Here is a 12951-nt window from a genome sequence, read left to right as displayed (position 1 = left end):
TCAATGTTTTGTCTGTGTAGTTTTGGGGGGAAGTTGATGGGTGGGAAGGTGGTCATTTGATTGAGTGGTGAAAATTGAGAAGTCAGTATCATTATGACAAATGGCTTTGGGTTTGACCATGGACAAAATTGATGATTGGTGATCTCCCAGTCCATTGTGAAGCTATTTTATTAGCCTTAGTAGACATTGGGGTCCAAAGGCCAAGACGAATTCTGTCTAATGTTACTGGACCATTATTTCAGAAATAGGGGTTGTTACTTGAAATCATCAAGTAGGGACCATCATCACCAACAAACATTGAGTGGTGTAGCGGACGGCCTGCGTCCCTACACAGCTTGGTGATGTGGTGAAGAAGAAAGACACAGGAGGCAGGAGAAGAAAGACCAACTCCACTTTATTAATCTGAGGATCCGGGTATTTATAGACAGAAACTGCAAGCCTACGTGACATTCTGTTTGTCTCCACCCTAGTGATTAAATCAGTCTTATAAGACTGATTTAATCACACTGTGAGCCTAGAGGGCATCTAGTTTACATATCCCTTGTTTTCTGTAATTCTCTTGTTTGTCTCAAGGAGATAGCAACATCTGGGGGGCATGGAGAGCCATTCCAGATGATAATGAGCACAGTCTCAAAGAACAATTTCCTTGGAGGTCTATCCTGATCTTGTCAACCACACTCCACCCTGGCCCTCAACAGAGTGGATGCATGAATGAAAAACATTTATTGAGCCTTAACACATGTTAGCTTTTGTGCTGAGTGCTGAAGACACAAACACAAAGGTGAGATGACCCTTGCCTTTAAAGGAATATATATTTTAACACCAGGGATGGTGGTGAAGGTGTTTGGTTTGGGTAGTCCCAGAGATAGTGAGTGGAAACATATGGTGGGTGATTGACATGCCCTTTCCATATGCAATTATAGTCCTGATTTTTTTTTTCCAAAAGGTGTTTTACTGGGAAAATAAGCAAAAACAACACAGCAAAACATACAACAATTGCAGAAATGGATGAATCTGCTGAGTAGTTGTTTCTGATTCAAGCTTAAGTCAAGAAACAGTTTATGGGGCAATCAATCCCTTGCTTCCTGTTTCTCACTTTCACTTCCTTCCAGAAACTCTCTTCAGAGAGAGACTTAGGCAGGAGCAATGTTCACATTCTCTAGCCAAGTCAGACTTAAAAAAAAATTTATTGGTATCATTTGTTTTTCTATCACCTAGACAGCTCCTGATCAGGTCACACTCTTAACTGTTTAATGAGGTGTCCTGTTATATATACCCTTTAACTGCTACACATGATCTTTTTTTTTATTATTATTAATTTATTTAACTTTTAACATTCATTTTCACAAAATTTGGGGTTCCACATTTTCTCCCCTTTTGTCCCCTCCCCCCACCCCAAAACACAGAGTGTTCTAATTGCCCCTGTCTGCCAATCTGCCCTCCCTCCCTCCCCACCCCTTCCCTTTGGAAGGCAAGCAATTCAATATAGGCCAGATCTGTGTAGTTTTGCAAATGACTTCCATAATAGTAGTGTTGTGTAAGAACTAATTATATTTCCCTCCATCCTATCCTGTCCCCCATTACTTCTGTTCTCTCTTTTGATCCTGTCCCTCCCCAGGAGTGTTGACCTCAAATTGCTCCCTCCTCCCCGTGCCCTCCCTTCCATCATCCCCCCCAACCTGCTTATCCCCTTATGCCCCACTTTCCTGTATTGTAAGATAGGTTTTCATACCAAAATGACTGTGCATTTTATTCCTTCCTTTAGTGGAATGTGATGAGAGTAAACTTCATGTTTTTCTCTCACCTCCCCTCTTTTTCCCTTCACTAAAAAGTCTTTTGCTTGCCTCTTTTATGAGAGATAATTTGCCCCATTCCATTTCTCCCTTTCTCCTCCCAATATATTTCTCTCTCACTGCTTGATTTCATTTTTTTTTTTAAGATATGATCTCCTCTTCTTCAGTTCACTCTGTGCACTCTGTCTCTATGTGTGTGTGCATGTGCGTGTGCATGTGTATGTGTGTTATCCCACCCTGTACCCAGATGCTGAATAGTTTCAAGAGTTACAAATATTGTCTTTCCATGTAGGAATGTAAACAGTTCAACTTTTGTAAAGTCCCTTATGACTTCTCTTTGCTATTTACTTTTTCATGCTTCTCTTCATTCTTGTGTTTGAAAGTCAAATTTTCTTTTCAGCTCTGGTCTTTTCATCAAGAATGCTTGAAAGTCCTCTATTTCATTGAAAGACCAATTTTTCCCCTGAAGTATTATACTCAGTTTTGCTGGGTAGGTGATTCTTGGTTTTAGTCCTAGTTCCTTTGACTTCTGGAATATCCTATTCCACGCCCTTCAATCCCTTAATGTGGAAGCTGCTAGATCTTGTGTTATCCTGATTGTATTTCCACAATACTTGAATTGTTTCTTTCTAGCTGCTTGCAATATTTTCTCCTTGACCTGGGAACTCTGGAATTTGGCCACAATGTTCCTAGGAGTTTCTCTTTTTGGATCTCTTTCAGGTGGTGACCTGTGGATTCCTTGAATACTTATTTTGCCCTCTGGTTCTAGAATCTCAGGGCAGTTTTCCTTGATAATTTCATGAAAGATGATGTCTAGGCTCTTTTTTTGATCATGGCTTTCAGGTAGTCCCATAATTTTTAAATTGTCTCTCCTGGATGTATTCTCCAGGTCAGTTGTTTTTCCAATGAGATATTTCACATTATCTTCCATTTTTTCATTCTTTTGGTTTTGTTTTGTGATTTCTTGGTTTCTCATAAAGTCATTAGCCTCCATCTGTTCCATTCTAATTTTGAAAGAATTATTTTCTTCAGTGAGGTTTTGAATCTCCTTTTCCGTTTGGCTAATTCTGCTTTTGAAAGCATTCTTCTCCTCCTTGGCTTCTTGAACCTCCTTTGCCAATTGAGTTAGCCTGTTTTTCAGGGTGTTATTTTCTTCCTCATTTTTTTGGGTCTCCTTTAGCAGGGTGCTGATTTGTTGTTCATACTTTGCTTGCAAGTCTTTTATTACTCTTCCCAGTTTTTCCTCCACCTCTCTATCATGATTTTGAAAATTGTTTGGTCTCTTTAAGACCTTTTCCCAGAACTGATCCCATTGAGTGGGCTGGGATGTAGAAGAACTAACTTCTGTGTCTTCCCCTGATGGTGAGCACCGCTCTTCCTCATTAGAAGGGAGGGGAGGAGAAACCTGCTCACCAAGAAAGTAACCCTCAATAGTCTTGGTTTTTTTCCCTTTTCTGGGCATTTTCCCAGCCAGTGACTTGAGCTCTGAATATTCTCCTCACACCCACCTCACCTCCGGATCCTCCCAGCCAGCGCTTGGGGTCTGAGAATCAAATGCTGCTTCCCAGCCTCAGTGCTTTTGGCGGGGGCAGGGCTGCTATTCAGTGTGAGATTAAGTTCAGGTGCTCAGATTGGGGCAGGGCCACCTCACAGGCTCAGTTCCCTCAGGGGGTTTATGCAGAGACCTTCAACAATGGATCCAGGCTCCTGCCTGTTTGGGGATCCCCGGTCTGCTCCCGCCTCTGCTGTTGCCTCCTGAGGGGGCCTGAGTTATGGGGGCACCCCACTCCCCTCTCGACCCGCCAAAGAGACCCTCTCACCGACCCCTGTCACCTGTGGGTGGAGGGACCCGCGTGGCCGCTGGAGATCCCGTCCCTGAAGCCCGCTCAGATCTTTTCCTCTCGGTGCCACGGCCGCGGCAGGGCTGTACTCAGCTCCCAGTCCCGGCGCCCAGTCCGCGGCGCGAAGGACCTTTTGCGAGAGGTTTGCAGGTCTCTCTGGAACAGAAATCTCCCTCACTCCAACGTTCTGTGGCCTCTGGGTGCAGAATTCGCCGTGAGTTACTTCTTTGTAGATGTTCTATGGGTTGTGGGTTCGGAGCTATGTGTATGTGCGTCTTTCTACTCCGCCATCTTGGCTCCGCCCCCCTATAGTCCTGATTTAATGGCAATTCCCATAGCAAAAGGGAGAAAGGATATGGTAACAAGATGAATGGTAAGAAGATGATGAATCAATGAATGAACAAAGTACTTATAAGGGCTTACTATGTACAAAGCACCATGCTAAGTGCTGGGGATACAAATAGAAAGGAAGACAGCCCTTGTTCTCAAAGAGATCCCCTTCTTGTAGGGGAGACAACACATAGGGAAGGTTTCAGCTTCTATTTTCCCTCTTGGAGAGCCAGTTGTTAAATGTCTTGAGCCCATTCCAATTTTGAACAGCTTTAATTGTTAGGAAAATTTTTCTTCACATCACACCTAAATCCTCCTCTTTGCCACTGCCACTCATTGCTCCTGGTCCTGCCTTCTGGGACCAAACAGAACAAATCAAATCCCCTTCTACACAAGAGCCCTTCAAATGCTTGAAGACTTCCCTTGTTCCTTCAGTGGATCTTCATATGGCATGGACTCAAGGCCCTTAATTCTCTTGATAGCCCCTTCTGAATATCCTCCAATGAATCTAAGCCCCTAGACTTTAGTACCCGGCACTGAATCAGCAGACTTGGGTTGGTGCCACTTGTCATCTACTTATGTGACTTTGATCAAGTCTTACCTCACTTGGACTCAGGCTCCTTATTTGTGAAATGAGGGGCTGTCCTAGCTGATTTCTAAGGTTTCATTAACTTCTACATCCATGAACCTTGGATCCCTTTGGGGCACATGTAATTTCAAGTGTTTCAAGACCATGGTGTTCTGCAGTCCACAGTCACATAGATGCAGAGTGAAACATGTGACCAAGGAAATGTAAAGAAAATGGAGCAGTCTGGTTATGTAACGAGCTAGGCATATCACATGGACAACCCAAGTGCTGTATTGGACTCACAAAGTCTATAAAGACCTAGACAAAGACCTCACCATGTTGGATAGATCTGTGGAGTATTTATAGAACATGAACAAACATTGGAGCAGCCAGGTGATGTGGTGGATAGTGCTGGGCCTGGACTCAGAAAGACTCATCTTCCTGAGTTCAAATCTGGCCTCAGGCACTTACTATCTGTGTGACCCTAGGTAAGTCATTTAACCCTGTTTGCCTCAGTTTTGTCATCTATAAAATGAGCTGGAGAAGGGAATGGTAAACCAGTCTAGTATCTCCACCAGGAAAACCCCAAATGAGGTCATGAAGAGTAGGAAAGAACTGAAAAATGACTTAAAAACAACATGGACAAGAATCATACAATATAAGTGCTGTTAATTTTGAGTGTATACACACATCCACAGTTCATTATTTCATAGATTTCACACATCTTTCCCTGTTAGCCTAACCTGTTCTGAAGACCATAAGTGACCCTCAAAATGGAATTTTCTAAACTCCTTCCTGCAGTATGTGCTCAGGAAAGGTCATCTGTATAATTTAGACAGCTCCTTCTTTGACAATGAACATGGATAACTCCCTTTTTCCAAAAGTCTCTAAACAAAACCCATGTGTTCTAATTAAAAGAAAAATCTGCATTTAAAAATATGGACTTTATCTTGGTCCAAAAAAAGAAGTATCTTATTTCTCTTCAATCCTCATCTCCATTTGTGCTGGTATTTTGATGTCACCCGAGTAGCTCAGATCTGTTTGACTGCCATTCAATCTGAACCTGAAAAGGGCTATTATCCTTTTTCTTTCCATCTCTCAGAGGAGATTGCCAGTGAGATTTGGTTTATGTGTGAGTGATATTTTTCTTATGAACAGAGGAATTGAAGAAAAAAAATGTGATGTGAGGCTTCATGTTGCAAGTAAGTGATTATAATATGGTACTGATGTGTCACTAGTATTTCAGCAGGATTAAGCAGGCATTCAACTTAACTTTTGCTTCTTTTATACTTTCTTGTCAGATCACGAGCAATCATCATCTGTACCTCAGTTTCCTTATCTGTACAACAAGGACCTCACTACTTGATGGGCAGCTAGGTAGCACAGTGAAGACCTGAGTTTAAATATGATCTCAGACACTAGTATGTGACCTTGGACAAATCATTTAGCTTTCCTAAGACTCAGCTTGCTCAACTGGAAAATGGGGATAATAATAGCGCCTATCTTCTAGAACTGTTGTGAGAATAAAATTAGATGACATTTGTAAAACATATTTGCAAACTCTAACATACAATAGAAATGCCAGCTATCATTATTGCCTACTGATGGTGAAGAGTGGTTGGGTGAATGACCTAATGTCTGTTAAGAAGTCCACAGTCCCTGGAAGAAAGGCTGGCTAAATGTGAAGCTCTATTTTTCGCTGTGGCTACTTCATGATATTTTACTTGCAGAGTTTGTTCAAATTGGTATAGCTGAGAACAGTTACAGAAATTGGAAACTGATAAAAAAGACATTAACACAAAGAGGGTGATAAGTAAACGTGGTTGGGTTTAGCTGAGGTGGATTGGTTGCCCCCTTTCATTTCCTGTTTTTTTCTTCAAAGTCTGGAAGGAGTAAAGAGGAAAGAGTGCCATGATGAGAAATAGTGGAGACATCTAAATTGGGAAGTATTAAAAATACTTCAGGGATAATAATGAAATAATAATAATGAATATGGACCTCCAGAAGTTGGAAACAATGGTCAGAGGATGATATGTTGCTATTTGGATGGGGAACCCCCTCCAGCAACAGGTGTACCTGTCTACCAGTCAGACACACATTCTTCTCCTTGAAGGTGGATGGAGCCTCTCTCTGACTGCCTAAAATTTTGACTAAAATTATATCTATTCATGACAAAGGGAAAGAATAATTTTATCTGGAAGGTTATGTGCTGCTTAATTCTTTCTTTCATTTCTCTGAATGAGGTACAGGAAAAAGACACAGGGCCAAGAAACATAAATGCTGGAATATTTTGGTGGCCACATCAGTATACTAGTACTCTTTTCTACTCTACAGAGAGATTAGACAACATACCTGAGACTGATAATTCAGGGAAAAAGGCTCAGTCTTTTCCTGTTGGAACAATGGTATCCCCAGAAATACTTGGAAGTAGAGCCAAGAGCCCACTGGAAAAATGTTGAAAGGGCTTTCTGGGAGCAAGGATTATGATATAATCTATGACCTAAGATTACATGCATATGGCACTTTGAAGCTTTCAAGGTGCTTTACACACTTGGGACTATACATTTAGAGTTAGAAGGGTCCTCAGAGGTAATCTAGTCAGTCAATAGGTATTTATTAAATACCTGTTATGTGTCAGATACTATGCTAAACGATGGAGATACAATGAAATGCAAAAGATAGTCCCTGTCCTCAAAGAGCTCACTGACACAGAAGATAAAATGGAAATATAATATGCAAACAAGACATATACAGGATAAATTGGAAATAACCAAAACCAGGAGAGCCCTAGTCCTAGGAAAGGCTTCTTGTAAAAGGTGGGACTTTAGCTGAACCTTGAAGGAATCCAGAGAAGTCCAGCAGCTGAGATGAAGCAAGAGAGAGTTTCAGGTATGGGGGAAAACTAGCGGAGTGTTGTTTCCAAGGAAAATCAAAGAGACCAGTACCACTGATTGCAGAGTTTGAAGATGTGAGGTATAAGAAGAACAGAAAGATGTGAAGGGTTGACTCCTTTAATTTTATAGGTAGGGGAAATTGAGGTCCAGAGAAATTTAGTTATTTTCCAATGTCACTTATGTGTTAAGTGGTAAAACTGGGTTTCAAACACTGTTCAACTGACTAAATCTAGACCTCCACTGCCTTTGTATTTCATTTGATACTTGGAGAACCCTTGAAGTAGGTAGTAGAGTTATGATTATCCCAATTTTAGAGATGAGGAAATAGAAAATGAGAGAGATTAAGTGACCAGCCTGTAGTCACATAGCTGGTAAATGTTGGAGGTGGAATTTTAAGCTAGGACTTCCAGATTCCAAGTCTACTCCCTTGCTATATTGCCCCTGGGAGGTGAAGGGAGAACATCTGCAAACTGTTTTCCATATAGGGAAATTGGTGGAAAAGTTTAATTTTAGGAATGTGAGGTATTATAAACATGTTATAGGGGCAATGGGAGATGAGTAAGAATGATGGAAGTAAGAATCTTGTCCCTCTGAACTTTATTTGCCTTTAATCCTCCTTTAAATAAAAGTCAATGAATGGGTGTTGCCTCAGAGAAACTGAAACCTGGGAAAAGCCTTAGTTGAAAAAGACCAATGTCTCCCATGGCATGTGGGGCCATTGCCAGTTGTCCTGATCTTTGTCGACACTAGACTCTGATGACTCTGGAGGAGAGAGTGGGACTGATGACTACACAGCTCTGTCCCACTTAAAGTCAATTCACTTGCAAGTCAAGACATCACCTTCCTGATGTCATGGGTGCTCTTTGAGAATGAAGGTTGAACATCAATGTTTGGAGGTAAAAATTAGTTCTTAGAAAATTTTCTAGAGATACATAGATGTAACAGAAATTTAGAGGTTTCACATAGGGGTAAATGTTACACCATAAGGTTTTCTTTGTTCCTTGGCAATTTCTGAGAGTTCATCCAGCTCATGAAGAATTTATTTTTGAAGGGGGAAGGAAAAATTAATGATTTCATAGGAATCTACCTGAGACAAGTCCAATATTATGAGTTTCCCTTCATTATATGGGGGGAAACTACAAAAAGGGGCCTTCTGTTACTCTGAAGGGGAGATGTCAGTAAGTTCATTTAAAGTTTAGGTTGTCAGAGTTCTCTGTGGGGCCTACAAGGTCACATGCCATTTCAGTATCCAGAGGAATGTATGATCCATGAGGGCAAAGACTGATTTTTGGTCTTTGGATCTACAGAGCTGATTGTAGAACCTGATGAATAGGGTAGTAAGTGTTTAATAAATTTTGTTGAATAAAGGAATGAATTATCCCACAGCAGAAATTTCTAAAGGACCATTAAGGATCATTTTGTTGCTACTAGTGAAGAAAACCAGGAAGTAAAAAGTTTATTGGCATTATTAGTAAATCACGTAAGTTCCTAGGGACAAATAGGGACAAATTTAGTCATTCAAAAAAAGTCCCTCATTCTACCATTTACTTTGAAGAATCAGGTGAGTCTGTGGAAGATCAGGAATGATGTCATGAAGAAATTAATAAATTCACTCAGAGTCACCAAGAGATCATTGGAACTTCTTTGCTGCTTCAAGTCAAGTTAGTTTTCATAGTGTCCTTTAAAAAAATACTCACTTACCTCTGTACATTTGCTCAAATTCTTCCTTTTCCTGTCTTTCATGCTCTCATTCCCCACTTATAAAATGCCCTATTGATTAATCTCCATCTTCTCCAGGCCCAATACTAGACCACCTCTTGGATGATGTTTTCCTGGATTAATCCTATCCAACAAAGCTGCTTCCCTTACTCTGAACTCTTAAAACACATAGACTGCACCACAAATCAAACACTTGATTAAACATCAACTTGCATTTATTTCCTCTTGTTGTTCCTTGTATCCCCAACAAGATGAAGGGTGAGAAGTAAGGGCTGTTTTCTAGTCTTTGCAAGGGAGGGGTGTTTCCCATCCATCATTTCTTTCATGTTGGGGGTGGGTGGAAGGAGGAAATGAGTGGTGGATAAGTACATGATTAGCTTCCTGCTTCAAGATACAGGAGGTAGAGAAAGGGTAGATGGGACCCAAGCTGCTTTGCTATTTTCTTTTGGTTACCTTGATCTGATGATCAGCTTTTTGGATTGTCTCTGGTCAGCCATTCCTTTTGGCTCAAATAGTCATGGAGGACACACTGCCTTACCCTGTTGATCTCTCAGGGTCTCTGATTCTTCCATAGCTGTTCCCTGAATTCTTTATGGAAGTGAATTTAAGGACAAGATCAATACCGATGGATCCTGGGAACCTCTCAATTGTTTTCCCTTTTCTTTCTCCACACAGTACCTAGTACTTCTGAGCATAAAGTAGATACTTCAGAATGATGACTGAATTCAACAGAGGATTTTATTGGTGACAGGTACATTTCCCTTAGATCACATACAATTCATCAATTGTGTAGAGGGCTATTAAATGGCCTTTGAAGGGTCACAAGTCTATATTCTGCCATGAATTTTTTGATTACTTATAAGTTAAAATGGAGTCAATTGCAAAGAACTCATAGAATCTGAATGTAGCAAGACGAGAGAGACAGAGATAAGGAGACAAAGATAGAGAGACAGATGAAAGGACAGGTTTCAGAACTGTGCTAAAGAAAGTCAGATCCATAATAGTTTCAAAAAATTCATGATAAAAAATACTGTTCACCTCTAGATAGAGAACTGATGGACAGTGAGTAAAAAATGAAGAATTTTTCTTATCTTTTCTCCTCAATATGGCTAATGTGGAAATGTTTTGCATGACTTCATATGTACAATAAGTATCATAGTTCTATCCTCAATGGTTGGGGGGAGAGAGGTTGGATCTAACAATAAAAAATTAAAAATAATAAAAAATGTGTGTGTGTGAGAGAGACAGCAAGAGCGAGAGTGAAACAGAGCAAGAGCAAGAGAGAACGAGAGCAAGAGAGAGAGAACAAGAGCAAGAGAGAGAGAGAGAGAGAGAGAGAGAGACAGAGAGAGACAGAGAGAGAGGGAGAGAGAGAGTTTCCTCGATAAGTTTATATAGATATGTGCCCACTCTCCCCAATAGATACTGAGTATATTGATGGGAAAGTGTGTAGCAGGTGTATGTGTGGATTGTAAAGTATATATTATTACTTTGATTTAATATGGGTGTTCCTGTGATGTTGCTTCTATTTCTTTTGCTTATTACTAAATAAATATGTTTAAGATATAAATGTATAATTAATATAAAGAGCTGATTTTGTGTTGGGGCTCGAGACCTAAAGCAGTGAGTAGAATGGGTATATTTTTCCCCTTCTCTCTTCAAAACAGAATTATTTCTAGGACCTACAAGAGTTTGAATGTAAGTTTGTGGTGGTGATTTTTCTCTGGGTACATAGACCTGCCTGTGAGAGGGTAGAATGGTTTAAATGACCCAGCCAAGAGACTAAGGTATTGTGCCCAATATAAGTATGAGGCCCTGAATTGTAGATGGCATGCATTATGTGCATTATATTACGTGTGTGGATAGATAGGTGTGTGTTTGTATGTAGGTATATGTGTGTATATGTATATATACATATATACGTATACATACACACACAGAAAATAAAGGTGCAAAAGAGAATTTTAAGCAGGAAGTTTGTGGGAATGCGGCAAAAAAAAGGGATCATTAAGGCAGATGGCTATAGTTTGCATATGCATATGGAAATTGAATAAATACAATGGAAACTGACCTAACTATAGCTACATGGGAAACAGGACCAGGAATCCCTAGGCATTTTCCTTGTGGTTCTGCTGGATAGCTTATTTTTTCTGGCCCCAATCACAATCTTGATCCTCTGTGGTCATCACAGGCAATAAACTATAACCTTACTTTATGTGTGGTAGAATCTTATTTTACTGGCTTATGGGATAGAATTTGTCATTTAAGTACTCTCAGGACAAGTTTAGGTAGTCAATCGAGCCTTAAAATTTTATCTGTGTGAGTATGGAAATATCAGGTAATACAAATAGCAGTTCTATTTTTTGGGGTCTCTTTCCTCATTTGCAAAAAATAAGGAAATTAGACTAGATGATCTCTAAAACTCTTTCCAGTGCTTATTAGCACTAGAGAAAGTCTTACGGATCCTGATACCCAAGGATTCAATGGGAAGTAATTTTTCTCCTGAGGTGACAGATTAGACACCTGTTCTCTTTCTCTCCTACTGTCCTCAGCCCCAAAGATTTCAAGGGATCTCAAAAGTAATTGTTGTGTAAAATCAGACATCAGGGAAAGTTGTCCAGCTCAGCAGGCTTGCTGGTCATGAGTCTGCAGCACAATATCACCACAGAAATAGAGGGAAAATATATCTTGGAATATATCTCCTGGCACTTACATGGTAATTACCATTAATCTTGTCATATAGCATTTTGTATTTTAGTTGGGTTTATGTTGCATTCCCCTTTGTGAGAGCAGGGACCATGTTTTATTTAATTCTTATAGCACTCTCAGCATTTGGGATAGTGCTCTGGACACAGCTGGCATTCGTTATTTATTGAATAAGCATTTTGAATAGATTTTTAAAAGAAGTCGTTTGACCTCAGGCATCCAAGAACTTGCCTATTCCTTTTGATACTTTCATGGAGAAATCTTCAAGTGGGATGAAATGATAGTGGCTGTGGCTTTCAGGTGGGAACAGAGTTGTTCCTGAACATGAAGGGCAGAGTCAGTCGGGCATTCAGTGTCGGCTTCTTAGAGGCCGGTGAGGAAGTACAGTGGATAGAGCACTGGCCTAAGAGTCAGGAAGATCTGAATTTAAATCTGGCCTCAGACAGTTACTAGATGCATGACCTTGGGCAAGTCACTTCACCGGTGTCTACTTCAGTTTCCTCAAATGGAAAATGGAGATAATAAAGTACCTATATCCCAGGGCTGTTATGAAGATCAAATGAGATCATATGAAGTGCTTAGCACATAGTAGTAGCATAAGAAATGTTTCTTTCCTTTCTTCCTAAACTCATATTTCCCGCATTCCAGTACTCAGAACTGCTAAGATAATTTTTCTCAAATGCTACTGTTTTTGCCTACTTCAATTTTGACCAAGACCATACACTGGTTTACTATTTTCTACTGGATGGAATATTAACTCCCAAGTCTGATATTCAAAGCCCCCATCATGTTTGCAGTTTCACCTCTCAGCAGTTCTTATCAGAGCCCCTCCTTTTGAAGGAGTTTAATCTTTTTAAGTTCCCCGGAACATTGCTGGCTCACTCTCCACGCTTCTCCTTGCATTGTTCTCCTTGGCTGGAATGCTGTCCTGATTCATCTTTGCCAATTTATTCCCACTGCTCTATTCAAACTCACTTCTTCCAAGAAACTTTCCCTGACCTGACCCCACACAGATAATTCCCTTGCTTTTTAACCCCCAGCACTTTCAGCTTACACATTATCTTTAACCCGCCTGAGTGTTTCATTGCAATTTTTTGCAT

This window comes from Notamacropus eugenii, chromosome 5 (assembly GCF_028372415.1).
Source record: "Notamacropus eugenii isolate mMacEug1 chromosome 5, mMacEug1.pri_v2, whole genome shotgun sequence".
Classification (NCBI taxonomy): Eukaryota; Metazoa; Chordata; class Mammalia; order Diprotodontia; family Macropodidae; genus Notamacropus; species Notamacropus eugenii.
This window is presented reverse-complemented; position numbering follows the sequence as displayed.